Raw genomic sequence first — 15270 nt, 5'->3', positions numbered from 1 at the left:
GTAAAAAGAAAATGGTCTATTTGAATATTAAAAAAAAAGCCTACCTTCACACTGCTAAACCATTTTCTTTCTTTTGTGTGTGTGTGTGTGTGTGTGTGTGCGTGTGTGTGTGTGTGTGTGTGGAGAGAGAGAGAGAGAGAAAATGGCTAATTCTAGAACATGCACAGAAATCCTATACAGCTTAGCCATTTTCCATGAGGGACAGGCCTACAAGAGGAAGTTGACGGGCAAGAGAGACCAAAGGCGGTGCTTTTGCTTATGGGTCTCTTCAAACCCAATGTTTTGGGTACCTATGATGGCTTATAATATCTACTAACACATGTCCCTTAGACATCTCATCCACACCAGTCAAATGGGTAAAATCAGGAGCCTTGGTCTTACACTAATAAGGGCAGCTGCTGCCATTAGACATTAAGTATACCCTAAGCTCTCCCTTAGGAGCTTCAGCAACAGTATATGTGACTCCTGGAGGAACTTGGTAGCCCTCAGCATACAGCCTAAAGTGATAAATTAGTGGAAGACTTCCGTGGAAGCCTTCATTTCTGCTCCTTTGGGTGAAGACATGTTGACATCATCAACCTTGATCTCTCCCAGAGTCATCTTTGCTCAGAAACAGTCCAATGATTTGAAGGGATTGGTGCATCTCTTCCACACAACACAAGTACCTAGAGTACCAGTCCACCCAAGAACCAGTAGGAACATCAAACTCAACGTGGTCATAAACATCATAGAGCTGAGTCCCACCAGACGCCTGAGCTTCTGAGTATCACTCTGCTGAATACATAGTTGAGTGATTCTTCTGCTGATACAACCCCAATGTCAACTACTCTTATTTTTCCAGATCCTATGGTTGGTCAGCATCTCCTCCACCTCATCACTCTAGAGGAGAAGTTCTTGAAAAATTCATAAATGTCATCCATACCCATATGCAGCCACCAAACCCAGTCACTATTGCTGATGCCAAGAAGTGCTTGCTGAAAGGAGCCTGATATGGATGTCTCCTGAAAGGCTCTGCCAGAGCCTGAGCAATACAGATGCAGGTGCTTGAAGCCAACCATTGGACTGAGAACGGGGAATGAAGAGTTAGGGAAAAGAATGAAGGAGCTGAAAGGGTTTGCAACCCCAGAGGAAGAACAACAATATCAACCAACCAGACCCTCCCGGAGCTTCCAGGTATTAAACCACCAACCAAAGAATACACATGTAGGAACCATGGCTCCAGTTGCATTTGTAGCAGAGGACGGCCTTATGGGACATCCATGGGAGGGGAGGCCCTTGGTCCTCTGAAGGCTTGATGCCCCAGCAAAGGGTAATGCTCCTGCAGTAAGGCAGTAGTGAGTGTGTGGGTGGGGTCAGCACCCTCATAGAAGCAGGGGGAGGGGTTGGGATAGAGGGTTTGGGGAGGGAAAACATGGAAGGGGGATAATATTTGAAATGTAAATAAATAAAATAACCAATAAAAAATTTTAAAATGTCATCCACAAGCCCAAGAGGTATGTCCTGCTATACTCCTGGTTAGATACAAGCATCATGCATTTGGGTTCCAGACACACACTCGGAGAACTCAAACATCTTTCTTCTTCAAACATCAGAATAAAGGAGTCATGTCACCTGCCAAGGACTAGCCTCAGTTTGGTTGGGGGTCCTGAGAAAGGGGTGTTTGGGTGCGGCAAAGGTACAACCTGAAGTCAATCATGTGTCAAGCTTGTGTTTTGCTCGAGACAGTCCTCCAAAGATCTGAGACAGCACTCTCTGCTTGAGACAGCCCTCTCTTGCTAGAATTTTTTTTAACGCTCTATGGATAACTCATGGGTTTTCCAACCAAAGTTAGAAAAGATGCTAGAAAAAAATTCTTAGATTTTTCCATCTAAAAGTCAGAAAAGTTGCTGGGAAAAAAAAATCTTCGATTTTCTGACCCAAATCAGAAATCCTGATAGAAAAATTCTAAAAGAGCTGTATTCGCTCTCCAAGCAGTTCTCTCTGGGTAGTTCTCTTTTGCAGATCAAAGCCCAGACTTTTATTTACATATCAATTAAATAGTTTACCCTTGGTTCCCTTTCGATTATTCCATACATTAGCATTTTATGACCTTAGCACCTTGATTCTTACTTAGAAAAAAGACATCCACTATATATTTTTAAATATAGCAATGCATTCAGAGATACGCCTGCCTTTGAAAGCACAAACAATAAGCTTAACTGACTGGGATCCTTGCCCTGAGATCACCACTCCCAAATCCCGTTATCTCCTCCTTCCTTACTATCTTTCTGACAAGCTGTCTCATAGTGCGGCTGTCTCTGTTCTTTTGGGCCTCTCATATAATTCATGTTGCATCCTTATATTTTTCATAGTTGAGAAATTATACACTCTTGAACTCATGTTTTCAGAGTTCTTTCCCACAGCCTAAAGGGCTGTCCTGAAGGTCATAGCCCTTACCATTTCCCTAAGGATGTTAGACGCGCCCTTGCCTCCGTGACTCTGTCCCTGACCATCATGGAGGCATTCACCACGGCAGAGAGGACATTCCCTATAACATTGGCAGGGAAAACATCTCCAAAGGAGGAACATAAAGTAAATTATTATGTACATTATTATACAAACAAGCCCTACATCCACAGCAACTGATAACACTTATGGAGGCCAGAGCCCTGCTAGCTCTGCTCCCAGAGTGAGAACTGTGTTACACTGTCCCTTCTGCACAGCAGGACTTGGCAGCAGCACCAATATCTAGGACATGGGTAGTCGCACCAAGATGTGGTTTAAAACTCCATGTGATCTCTCCAAACAGCACTCAGGTCTACTGTGCCCAGGAAGGAGGCTGGATGTTTAGCAAGTTCTCCACAGCTAGGGAACAGGCCTGTCCATTACACATTATGGACAATAGTTTAACTAGTCAAAGTATAGAAGAGCCTGCAAATTGGTCTTGTACGCAGAGAGCTTCTCAGTGCCTTTGTATACACACCCAAACATTAGGGTCATACTTCTGCTCCATCTCTCTACTCATTTCCATCTCCAGTTTCAGGACTCCCATGGACTGCTGGGACCTGGGGCCCAAAGTTCAGGGTCACAGTCACCATTTTTCCCAAGGACCTTGGAAAGGTCCATGACAGCTCTTGAAAACTGTTCTGCCCATTCTACATCTGGATGGCTCTGCTGAGTGCCTCTGCTGGGCTGATTCGGCAGGCCGATCCCATACACTGGGCCACAGCACTTGGGTCCCCCTGTTTGGAGGCAGCTCAGGGCTGCCATCTTTACTGGGCTGCAGAGTGTATGAAGCAACCATTTTCTGAGACTAGATTTTTTTTTTTTTTGACACCTTCATGTATTTTTGTGCAATGTCATGTGTCGGCTGAAATGTGGTTAGGTACGCCCTCCACCTAGAAGTAAGACATATGCCACATTGACAAAAGGGGAGTGGTAAAACCTATAGCCAATGGGAAGTCCTCTCGCCTGTGGCTCCCCTTTGCCCTTTTTATTGATTTCCTCCAATATCTTCTGCCACACCTTCTGTGGTTATGTCTTATTGTAAAGCGGGTTCCAGCATACCCCTCCCTCTCTCTCTATTAAAGTGACATTTTCAGAGCCTTCATATCATATTATACTTAATACATGTGTTAAAGAGAAAAAAAATATATTGACAAGGACAAAAGCCAGTTATGTGCCCTGGGTTGTTTTAAGCCCTGGAGATAGCCACCACATTCTCACCAGAGAGAGGCTGAGGCAAGACTAATTCTGTAAAGCTGAGGTCTATGAAAATGACGTCATGTTATTCTTAGGTCACACAGATGATGCCACACATTGAGAAGTTAGAGATGAACACTCAAAGAGAGGGAATCTTGGCAAGTACAGTGTGGGAATATAGGTATTAAAGCATCATTTTACCTTTAAAATAAGAATGTAGCCGTGGCTCTTAAAAACAGTAGTGTGTACTAGAGAGGCAGAATCGCTTATGGACAGTAGGTGCTTGTACTGCTTACGGCATCTAATGAGGTTATCTTCTTTTGTGGATTCAAAGACTGTTTTCACTATGACGGTTCTGCCAGCTTCCACGGTTCCCCTAGGAGTCCTGGAGGTGAATCTGGGTGAGAGTTCTCATTATTCTTTCATTCCCCTGCTGTGCTTCAGCTATTGAAGAATTCATCTTTTAACTTTATTTTTGAGATTATAGTATGGTTAAAAATGTATCCCTTCCCTTTCCTACCTCCGAAACTTCCTACACTCCTCTCCATTCTCCTTTAAACTCAGTTTTCACTGTTATTGCATTGTATGCGTATGTATATATGTATGTATATATATACACATATGTATATATATATATATACACACACACATATATATGTATATAGCTATATGTATATACACACACACACACACATCCAGATTCCTAAGTATAATCTGTCAATCCATATCATTCTACTTGTATAGATGTTTTTGGAGCCAACTATTGTCATTTGTCAAACAATTCATGTGCTCTTCCCTGGGGAAGGCAACCTCTCTTGCTCTTAGTTTTCCTCCATTGCCTATAATTCTTTGTGTAGAGTTGAGGCCTCAAGCGCTTGCTTTTCCCTGTCCAATGGAGATCCCGCATTCACTTTGGCATGTCTATTGACATAGCCCTTGTTTATCTCATGTTTGAACTCCCAAATTAGTAGGAGGGGGTCTTGTTGAGAGGAAAAAGAGATTTGGTGAGAGGGGTAAACAGGTAAGAGAAATAATGGGAAGATATGAAATATGTTTCATATATATATGAGAGAATGAAAGAATAAATGAATAAAAATTTAAAGACTGGAAATACAGCAAGAGGTAGAATTTTTGTTTCATATTCTATAATTATGTTACAAAGCAAAATAAATTAAAGAAAAGCAATTTTTAAAACAACAAGCTAAGATGAAAATATGGGTAAAAATGTGATCCATGGAACATGTTACACGAGAGGACAGACTCTGATCCCCCTTGGTTTAGATCTAAACACAACCACAAGCCAGCTGGTTTACACGCAATGCATTTCTCAATATCATCAGTCCTCCTCGGGGTTTTATTCTTGTAGCTGCAAATGGGAAGCACAGCAATGCATTGCCTTACAGGGCTGACTGGAAGATGGGATGATAGTATATCTTCTATTCTTATAGTAGTGCTTGACACAGAGAACCAACTCAACTAGCACAATTATTGTGATTATTGTGGTCCAAGTGCTTCAAACCACAGGCTGAAAATAGGCAGAGGAAATAGGAGACATTGAGGTGGGTGGAACTTCAGGGTCAGAACAGTTTTAGGCTAGGGTCAGGGCAGATAGTTCTGCTTTGGAAACTCACTTGCAATCCAGATTCAGATTTTGACACACCCACAAACACACACCCACACCCACACCCCCCCACATATATTAAAGCCCACTTCCAGAGTGATACACCTACTCCCTACTCCAACAAGGCCCTACCTCCAACATATACGAACTATTTTATATATATATATGATATATATATATATATATATATATATATATATATCATATATATATAATTCTCCCCTGTCCCAGAACTACACACCATGATTTTTGGTTCTCTCTCGCAGATCTCCTCCTCCCGATACCTGGTCTCTACCCCATTCCTCTCCCCACCCCCTTTCCCAGTTCCCTCCCTCCAACTACTTCAGATGTCTAATACATACATACATACATACATACATACATACATACATACATACATACATATGAGAGAGAAAGAGAGAAAGATTGAGAGGAGAGGTACATAGATAGATACATAGGTACATAGGTAGATATCTATCTATCTATATAGATATAAGGAAAGTCCCCAAGGATAGATTAAGCATCAGAGAGACAACTTAGCACTCCACTTATGTAGCACTATGAACGAATAACCCTTGCTCTTTACATCTAAGTCAAGGCTTTCTCCTTTGATAAGCATCTTGTGATTCAGTTCTCTTTCCAGGGTTAGAGAACCAGCTACCACTCCAGAGGGTAAGTGCCTCTCTGTGCTCAGAGTTTCTGCCATGGTCACTGTTTCTTAAATACAAACAAAACAATAAAACAAAAAGAGGAGAAGGTAAAGAAAGAAAACAGAAGGAAGGAAGGAAGGAAGGAAGGAAGGAAGGAAGGAAGGAAGGAAGGAAGGAAGGAAGGAAGGAAGGAAGGAAGGAGAATAAAATTAACTAAAATAACCCACTTGTCAAAGGTCATATTTGGGGTACCATACTCTGATCCCTCACACCCTTCCTCTCATAGTCATATTAAAAAAAAAACAGGAAGATCACCTCATCAGTCACACTGCTTACAACAGTGGGTCAGTCTTGTCTTTGCTATTCTTGGTGACAACCAGCAAGAAACAGATGCACAGCAGTACCATAGCACCAGGTTTTGAGTAAAAAAGAAAAAAGAATGAGCTTTGCTGTGAGGCCAACTGGCAAGGGAGCCACGAACTAGGGGGAAAAAAAAAGCTCAAACCTGACTCTGATGGGTTGGTGCCAGGGAATCACGCAGACTTGTAAAATACATAAACCCTAAAAATCCTGCTACGGAATCCTAGATGCAAAATGAAAAGTAAAGGTTTGATTACCTCAGGCTCTTTAAAGGTTATCCACTGTTTTAATTAAGAAAGAGTTGTCTCATCTGTCAAGCCATATCATGAATGATAGCTACGTTTCAATTCAGCAGACCAATTTGGTGTTACATGAGGTGAAGCACCTACCAGCTTCACTCTCCCGTGGGGACCACATCTCACTGCATCTGTCACAGTCCCAGGCCTGGCCAACACTGCTGCAACCTCCAAATGACCCCCCCACACACACACACATAAGCACACATAACCCTAAATTTTAATAACATTTTCATGCTCATGATGAGCTCTGCTCTCAACCGAGAGAGAAGGGGGTGGGGCGAGGGAGAGGGGTCAATCCAGTGTCTTCCCTGTAGCATCCGAAGTCCTACCTGATTGGGCTCATCAGTCTTCTTCTATGTGATTTCAGTCATTTTACTCACCCACTCCTCCAGGACACGTGGGAAATCACCCACTCTATTCCCAAGTCAATGCCTATAATTCAAGGATCAATTATCTCTGGAGTCCTCCCCCAGCTCTTGGGTATTTCTAAGGCAAAATTCCTCATTCTTCTCAGCTCTACATTCAGCAATAGCATTCTCCAAGAGGCTTCTCTGAAGACTATTTTCAAGTGGCCTTTTCCAATCGCCTCACAAATCTACTTAACCCATTTTCTTTATTGCGTGTGTCACAGACTACTATTGGATTATAACAGTTCACTGACTTAACTAGAAGCGGTGTCCATCATCATGCAAGCTCCAAGAGAACACGGACGTTTTTATTTTTAGAAAAGAAATCGATGCTATACCATGAATATTCAGAACAATGTGTCTCACATAAGAAGCCACTTCAAAAGATTTTTCTGAAGGAGTCAGTGAAGTCCCCTGCCACCATGACTTGAGTGTAGTAACAGCAGCATATAATCAATTAAGTGGACGGCCCCCAAACATCCACCTAAACGTCTCAGGTACAGGCGTGATGAAGAAGCTGGCTGACCACCCTGTCTGCTCTGATATATGAATCAGTTTTTCCAACCTTAAAGAGAGGAGCTGGAGAGAGACCCCAGAGTGTGCGTGAAGAAGAGTCGGCACATTTGACAAGTGACTGAAGCAGGTGATTTGGGGAGTTTGGGAGTTGGGGGGGGGGGTATTACTTGCTGGGCTTTCTAGTTCCACAGCTGTCTTGGCAGGGCAGAGTCATGACAGATCTCTTTTTTCCACGGTCTCGTCCTTTGTTTGGTACTAAATCACTCACGTAGTGGCCAGAAGTTTGTTTGTGAGGAAGACATGTCAATCTTTTTGTTTGTTTGTCTGTTTTGCTTTTATTAATCATTCCATTCATTTACATCTCAAATGATCTCCCACTTCCTGGTCACCCCTCCACAAACCTCCTATCTCACATCTGCTCTTTCCCTGCTCCCCTTTGCCCCTATGAGGGTACTCTCTATCCTCCCACTCTCTCCTGCCCCAACGCTCCAGCATCCCCCTACACGGGGACATCAAACCTCCACAGGACCAAGGGCCTCCCCTCCCATTGCTGTCAGGCAAGGCCATCCTCTGCTACAAATGTATCTGGAGCCATGGATCCCTCCCTATACACTCCTTGGTTGATGGTCTAGTCCTTGGGAGCACTGGGTGGTCTGGCCAGCCAATATTGTTCTTCCTGTGGGGTTGCAATACCCTTCTGCTCCTCCAGTCCCTCTGTCAGCTCCCCCCACTGGGGTCCCAGAGCTCAGTCAGAGGGTTGACTCCAAGCATCTACATCTGCATTGGTCAGTTGCAGGCAGAACTTCCCAAGGAACAGCCACACTGGGTGTTAGAGTACTGAAGGTTCACCACAGTTGAGCTCATCGAATCCCACTTGCCAAAATCCTACTGTAGTTTTAGAGGGTAGCTAGACGCTGGAAGTGAGCTACAGGCAGAGTAAATGTAGTGGGCCTACAGTACGTGGGCCTGTGGATGGTCTTCAAAAAGGACTTTCTGGGGGTAAAAGAAACCAGATAGCAGGCTGGCTCAGAATGTGAACTTTAAGAACAGGAAGTCTCCCAAGTGGGTTACTGAGCCTCAGTTTAACATGGGAGTCCTCTTGGAAGAATTATTGTCCAAACTTCATGGCTCTTGCCAGGAGATATTCTTGTTTCAGGTGCCAAAAACCACCCCATGAAAGTCTTATTCCTCATCCTGTTCCCCGTCACCCAAGCATGCTTATCTCCCTGTTGGCACAGCGGTTTGGAGTGGGATGCTGATCCAGATTGTCTTTTGTGGAAGCAAGCCCTCTGTCTCATTCTTCAAGTACGTTTTGGATCTAAGGCCCTTTCTCCATCTTTGAGAATTGCTTATTGAGATACTGCCCCTCTCTTTGTCTTAAGTCCTTAGTGAATCTTTTGTGGACAACAACAAAGATGAAAATAGAATACAGGCAAGAACAATCTTAAAAGAGGCCAGGGGCAGAACCTGGATAGTATCTTTGGTCCATGATTCTTCAAGCTTCCCCTGTAGGCACTGACAGCCTTACTCCAGAGATTTGAGAAATTACCCTTACTATAGGGTGGTTTCTTAAAGTTTTGAATAAAGGCGCAATAACTTTACCTATAGACTTAGAAATCAGTATCAGTCTAAAATGCTTCTACCAAGGAGTTATGTCATGAATCTAGCTATATTTCTAATAGTTTGAGTGATTATTGTTTGGGGGATTTGGTTTGATTTATTGCGACTTTTTATATTGACTATAATAGTTGCCTTAGAAAGAACTCGTCAGATGTGCTTGCCCTGACTGACACTGCATACCATGTGAAACCCTCTTTTCTTTATTCTTTTATACCACCTTGTGTTCTTTCCTACACGGCAGTTTGCTGTTCCCTTCTTGAGTTACTTAAGGACTCAGCTTCCTAGAGGTGCTGATATCTATTTTTTTCTAAAAGAGTCTCTCCTGCCTTCAAAGAACTTTTGCCAGACTTTATAACCAAATGAATAGCATGCCTTGAGATCATTTCAAATTATGAGCTCAATCTGCTCTTCTGTGTTCTCAGACTCTTTCAGTTTAATTTGCCTTTAGTAAAACAATATAAGAGTCTTACTACGTTGTGGATTTCCTTTGTGGTCAGCTTTTACAAACTAAGCAAAAAAAATGGGACTCATTCACATCTCTGACCCAGAGTAATTTGTGCTGTGGTGATTAATTGCCATAAATGCTAATTAGTTGATTTGTTGGTGGCGGTGGTGTTTTGTTTTTTTTTAAGTTTTTGTTAGACTATTCTTTTAATAGTATTTTTAAATTTTTTTAAAAAATTATAATAGTTATAGCATTTTCTTTCCTCCCCACCCATGCATCCCTTTGTGTCTTTTTCTCTCTCAAATTCATTATAGATGGGCACACTTCCCTGCCCCAAGGCTTTGGACTGAGCCACGTAATCTCTGCTGGTTAGTACAGTAGCACGGGGTACAGTATGACCCTTTTGCTTCTGTCCCCTCCTGCCTAAGGATCCTGAGAAGAAGCTAATGTGAAAATTGAAGCTGTGCTATCCTGGTAAGCCAGAAAATTCATGAGCTGCAAAAGGCGCTTATTTCTACTGCGGTGATTGGAAGGAGAATGGTTCCGGCATGCTCACATATGGGAATGCTCTCTCCACACCATGTAGGACTATTTGGGGAGGATTAGGAGGTGTGACTTGTTGGAGGAGGTGTGGCCCTGGGGGAAGGCTTTGATGTTTCATAAAGCCAACATCATTCTTAGCCACTCTTCTCTCCCCCTCCTTGTATGATTCAGATATTAGACAGAAACACCCATGATCAGACACACACACACATATAAATAGATGAATGTCTAATACACACACATTTACATACATATTTTCTTATCACTTCTCTAACAAATTATCATAAATATAGTGTCTTAAATTAACACAAATTATGATTGTACAGTTTTGGAAATCAAATGTACAAAAGGGGATTATATGGGTTAATATTAAGAAATAAAAAAGGTTTTAAAAACTAACCAATGTCTTTTCTTTACCAGCTTTCAGGGACTCTGTATTTTTTCTGTCTTCAAAGGAGGCAGTGTAAACTGAGTATTTCTCATACTGCCATCTCTCTTGGCATTTTTTTTCTTCCATTCCTTTCCCACTTACAAGTCTTCTTAGGATTACATTAGGCCCATCCAGTTAATAGTCTAACAAAAACTTAAAAAACAAAACAAAACAAAACAAAACACCACCATGACCAACAAATCAACTAATTAGCGTTTATGTCACTTGATGTATTTATACATATAAGTGTATAATCTTTAGGGAGACTTTATTGTACTTCCCACAAAATATAAGACTTTGTATTGAACACTTAGGACCAGATGTACTGTGGAATTGATAATTGTAGGGTTTCAACTTAACATTCTCGATAGTTTCTGCAGGAGCATCCATATGCAAACACATTAATCCTTCTACAAGAATCTATGAATATTCACCCCAAGTGGCTTAAACAAGTCTATAAATAAGCTCATGTCAGTGAAGGTCAGGCTTTGCCACCAGATGAGTTCAGTTTGGGTCAGATATTGTTGTCAAGTGAGCTATTTAAAAAGGCTGGGTTTTGAACTTTGTAGATTACAAAATTGCAAAGAGTATGTGAAGGAATAAATTATATTTGGAAACATGTAAGAGCATTAGCATTTGTTCTGTCCTTCCTTTGTTTCCCAAAGTCTATTTTCATCCTGCAAAGTCATAAGTAAGGTTCTCCTGGTTTTGAACTTTTAAAACATAAATCCATAAAGTATAAGTTCCCTTGATAATTTACCTCAATACCACTTAGTATCATTTAAGTGGCTAGATGCATTTGTGGATTTTTCTTAGTCATCCCTCTATATAGTATCCATGTTGTGAATAAGCCACAATCTGTGTATCTTCTACAGTTATTCTATACAGATCCATCAATGGGCAAGGATTTACATTTAGGAGATATTAAAGTTAGCATAACTACAAATACTATTAGACCTACATGGACATTTTTTGTTGTTGTTGAACAAATACCTAGAAGTAGAATTTCTGGACCCAAAAGTTGCTAGTACTCAATTTAGAGAATTCTACTGAAGAGCTTCCCCAAACCATAGAATGGAAGGATATATGCAGAAATACAAACTGAAGAAGAAATCTAGACTGGTTCCAGAAAAGGACAGAGCATTCTACCCCTAGTGACATACGATTTAGTCCTGGCTCTCCAGAGCTGAACTCTCTTATTTTGATGATAAGGCTGAAGGGAAGGACTGCAGAAGGCCTGCTCAAACATAAGCCTATGAAAAAGAGCAGTGCAGAAGGTTCTGCCTGGTCAGCACGACATGATTACCCCTTCTGCTTTCTGTGTCTAGAGACTGAACCACACCATCCCTTGGGCTACTGTGAAGTTACCACCCCCACCCCCACTTGTCTTTGTATTGCTAGAGCAGTACTGATATATAACAACACATCCACTTGAAATGTAATGAAAACTAGAGACTGGGACAAAGGGCTATTTAAAAAGAGCTGGAATCTGTAGCTAAGTAGTCTTTGCAGCAAATCTTGTGGAGCAAAGACTTATTTGAGAACTAATAGAGATGTGTGGGGTTGCTTGCTGTAAGGCCATTCATTAATCCTGGAAAGATCAGTTTTCCTATAATTATAAGCATTCTTAAGTCATGCCATCGGAAGGCAGGAAAATCTTAAACCTGACTTTCCTATTGTTCTAGCTCTACACTGGCTATGTTGGTTCATGCCACAGTTAGCAGAAAAACTTTAAGACTCAATTAAAAAGGTATCATTAACAGCACTGAGAAAACAGCTTAGTAACAAGAAATGTGCTTAGCAGAGAGGAGACAAGGTTCTGCTCCCTTCCTGCCCCCCCCCACACACACACATGCAGGCACACGTGCATACCCCACTACTATCAATAACAACAACAACAACAACAACAAAATCCCGAGCACAGAAACTATAATCATGGAAATCACACCAGTGAGGAACCTAAACAAAAGAAAGAACGGTTCTTGGAGAGATAGGCATGGAACCAAGGACATAAAGGTCTGTAAAAGTAGGACAACTGTATTAAATGATGTTCCAATAAAATCTTTTGGTGAAGGCTCCCCAGTTACCTCTCCTGAACATGTGTAGGTACAACATCTCACCCAAAGACTTGTGTTTGCAGCAAAGGGAGGCAACCATAGAAAGCCACAGTGAAACTAGTGCAGAAACTAGTGAATCATGGGAAGCCCAAATGCTGTATCTACATCTTATGCTCTTATGTTGTTCTGCAATGGTTTGTCTGTGCACATAGTATAAGGGTCCATGATTAGCTGAAGATGATACCCCAGGCTCAAATAGTATGAAGAAACAAAGAGTGTTGATTTTGGAGACGTCCAGCATGTGGGGGTCTACCAAGATGGAGATTCCCAGGTGAGCTCGAAGACCTAACTTAAAGCACAGTAGGGGAATTCCAGGAAGGGGTAAGGTGACCTTTATCTTAATTGGTTGGCTCAATCTGTAGGAGTGTGGGTGTCTTTGGGATTGGCTAGGGCTCTGGGAACATTCCAGAACTGTTACTAGGAGGTGGTGTGTGTGTGTGTGTGGGGGGGGGGGGGCTAGAAGCTGTTTCTCGGGAAGCCTAGAAACTGTTGCTGACTCATTGTCCTTGCCTCAGGCCAGGTGTGGGGCAGCTTCTGATGGCAGGGCAGTTTCTGATTGGCTGCCCATGGCATGGGGGTTTTCCTAGTAACTGACTGACCTGGACTTACCCAGTTCTGGGAAACAGAGATCTAGGCCTAGTCTCCTGAACTGCCAGTTCGAAGCCTGTCATGGAGTCAGCCTGTCTCAATCCTCCCATGAGTTGACTTTAATTAACAATCTGCGATGGAATCAGCCCTCCCTTGCCTTTATTTGGCCCTAGAAACATAGCCTTCTTAGGAAAATATTTTTGGGCCTAATTCTTAATTGATTTACTTGCAAGTATTTTCTACATTCCTGTACTAATCTGAACCAGAAAGTGATTGTTTAGCCCACGTTTCAGTGGAAGGTATTAAATATTTTTGTGTTATTTTTAGATTTAAATTGGGTTCACACTAGATAATGCAAAGCTCATACAAATGTGGGACTGAGGAGATTAAACTATTGCAGACTTTCCAATGATAGGACTACATCCTCAAGAGAACATTCATTCCCTGCCTTCCTCACTCTTGCTCCCAGAAAGAAATTCTGTCCAGTCTGAGTGGAATGGGTCTTACTGACTCTAAGCTAGGTGAATACAAGTACAGACAATTTACTTCCATAGGCAGACCATGGGGTCATCATTGTTAGATCATTACTGATTCTAAACTAGGTGTGACATATGTGCACTGAGGTAGGAGAAAATATGGACAATTCCCAGGTGACAGGAAAGGGGACCATGGGGGTGGGAAAACAAAAGGCTTTAAGGAAATGGCATGCAGAATACCAGAAGTGAAAGGGTAAATCAGGAAGTGGGTGTTGCGGTAAATCTCCAACCCAAATATGCCCTGGCAATGAAAACACAACTCGATTAATATGAATACATGCTGTGCGGCTAGATTGGGCAGACCTACTGCTACACTACCACCTTTCCCCTCTTATGAGACCCCTTAGAACTTGCGGTTTCCCCAGGCCATGTGCTTTTGCTCAGCTTTTCTTCTTCCTCCTCATTTGTGTTGCCTCTCTTTTAAACCTCCTCCTCTCCCCTCACCTTCTGCTCCACCTTCCCTTTTATCTGCCCAATCATCAACTCTCCTTTATTTTACAAATTAAGGTTGGAAGCAGGTTTACAGGAAATCACCTGAGTGCTGACTCATTCCTTATTCACAGCCACTCACAGAAGAACAGAATTAAAATCAAATATAATTAGCCCCGGGGCTATCCACAAGTGGGTACAAATATGAGGGGAGACAAGAAGTGATGAACCAACCCAAATAAACTACTTATGAAAGCCCCATTGGTTTTCAGTTCTGTGTGTACATCTTTCTTTGTGTGCATATATGCAAGCATGTGTACACGTGAGGGTCCGACATCAACTAGTGTGAGTTAATTCTCTCCTACCAAGTGGATCCAGGATATTGAACTCAGGTAATCTGACTTGGCAGCAATTTCCTGTACACACTGAAACATCTCACTGACCTTCCAGTGAAATATATTTGTTTGTTTGTTGGGTATTATATGCTATTAATTGCAGCATATGTAGGATCAGAGGCAATTAGATTTCTGTGAGTTCAAGGTCAGCCTGGTCTACATAGGGAGTTCTAGGCTACCAGGCATGCATAGTGATACACTATGCATACTAAAAGATTTATGCAGATACTGACAATGGCTAGCCAGAGCTTTAAATTCTATGCACCATAAATGTTAAGATAGCAATAGGATATCCAAAGATTTCCTTGAGTTCTGACCACATAAAATAATTTATTTCCTTTTAATGTTTTGAGGAATGTATGGGGAGAAAGAGAGAGAGAGAGAGAGAGAGAGAGAGAGAGAGAGAGAGAAAGTGTGTGTGTGCATGCACATGTGTATGCATGCACAATTAAAAGAACCTACCAAAACAGGTACATGCTATATCCTTCAAACCCAAAGATCAGTCTATTCATTTCTACTTGATGTGAATTAGATATGAACGTTACAATGGCAATGTCAAAAACTGAAAGTTTGAAACCAACCTCATCATTATTGAAGTGTTCGAGGCCCTTTGACTTGTGAATGTGTAAGAGG

General features: G+C 41.9%; 1 non-coding gene and 1 pseudogene across 1 annotated transcript; both read right to left on the bottom strand.

Moving 5' to 3' along the window:
* Positions 1-207: 207 nt before the first annotated feature.
* LOC110334548 lies at positions 208-3249 on the bottom strand (annotated as a pseudogene).
* LOC115062490 lies at positions 1903-1965 on the bottom strand. The gene has a single exon (XR_003842441.1). It is a non-coding gene; the product is annotated as a U7 small nuclear RNA (small nuclear RNA).
* Positions 3250-15270: the final 12021 nt, after the last annotated feature.

This window comes from Mus pahari, chromosome 17 (assembly GCF_900095145.1).
Source record: "Mus pahari chromosome 17, PAHARI_EIJ_v1.1, whole genome shotgun sequence".
NCBI lineage: Eukaryota > Metazoa > Chordata > Mammalia > Rodentia > Muridae > Mus > Mus pahari.
This window is presented reverse-complemented; position numbering and strand designations above follow the sequence as displayed.